This window comes from Octodon degus, unplaced genomic scaffold (assembly GCF_000260255.1).
Source record: "Octodon degus isolate 3935 unplaced genomic scaffold, OctDeg1.0 scaffold00123, whole genome shotgun sequence".
NCBI lineage: Eukaryota > Metazoa > Chordata > Mammalia > Rodentia > Octodontidae > Octodon > Octodon degus.
Window position 1 is genome coordinate 6644395 of NW_004524699.1, and position 1199 is coordinate 6645593.

Consider the following 1199-nt stretch of genomic DNA (forward strand, 5'->3'; position numbering starts at 1 on the left):
AGATGGCCGGGCTGCCCCGCAGGATCATCAAGGAAACCCAGCGTTTGCTGGCAGAGCCGGTTCCTGGGATTAAAGCCGAACCAGACGAGAGCAACGCCCGTTATTTTCACGTGGTCATTGCTGGCTCCCACGATCCCCCCTTTGAAGGAGGGACTTTTAAACTTGAACTATTTCTGCCAGAAGAATACCCAATGGCAGCACCTAAAGTACGTTTCATGACCAAAATTTATCATCCTAATGTAAACAAGTTGGGAAGAATATGTTTAGATATTTTGAAAGGTAAGTGGTCACCAGCACTGCAGATCCGCACAGTTCTGCTGTCGAGCCAGGCTTTGTGAAGTGCTCCTAATCCGGGTGACCCATTAGCAAATGACGTAGCGGAGCAGTGGAAGCCCAACGAAGCCCGAGCCATGGAAACAGCTAGAGCGTGGACCAGGCTCTACGCCATGCATAATATTTAAGTCGATCCGATCATCAAGTCTGTGTCCCTTCTGTTCTGCCAAGACTTCTTCCTTTTTTGTTTTCATTTAATGGACACAGTCTTAGAACATTACAGAATAAAAACCCAGACATTTTCAGTCCTTTGGTGATTAAATGCACATTAGCAAATCTATGTCCTGTCCCGATTCACTGTTGTAAAGCACGAGCAGAGGCTGCAGTTCCATCTGGATTGTTGTGAAGCGTTTAAAGGCAGTGGCCCTCTGCTTTTACTCATTTTCCCCACCATGGTTTAAGTATAAAGCACTGGGAATGAAGGTAGCTGTCCGGGTTGGCTGCAGGGGTATGGGTGTTCTTTATTTTATTTTATTCTATTTTTTGAGGGGTAAGGTAGTTTCAAAATTTTGTGCCCCCACCCTCCTTTTTATGGTGATCCAATTGCATTGGTTATAAAGCAGCTAACCAGTTATTTAAGATTCGCTCTCTAGCCAAGTCTAACTTTATTTAGATGCTATAGATGGACAAGCTAATTGTTTGAACCAAAATGGGAACATTAACAAACATCACAGCCCTCACTAATAACATTGTGATTTTGCAGTCAGTGTAGATTCCCCCTTCAAAAAAAGCTTGTTACCATTTTGTATAGCTTGTCTGGAAACTTCTGTAAATCTTAGGTTTTAGTAAAATATTTTTTGTTATTCTCCTTTGCCTTTGTACAGTTTATTTTACTGTGTTTATTTCATTTTCCCAATGTGACAATC

The 1199-nt window shown here is 42.4% G+C and overlaps 1 protein-coding gene and 1 pseudogene across 3 annotated transcripts in view; both read left to right on the forward strand.

Moving 5' to 3' along the window:
• The window catches only part of Kyat1 (kynurenine aminotransferase 1), a 48253-nt gene that overhangs the window by 23323 nt on the left and 23731 nt on the right, over positions 1-1199 (forward strand). The gene's annotated exons all lie outside the window — the stretch shown is intronic.
• On the forward strand, positions 3-461 carry LOC101576547 (annotated as a pseudogene).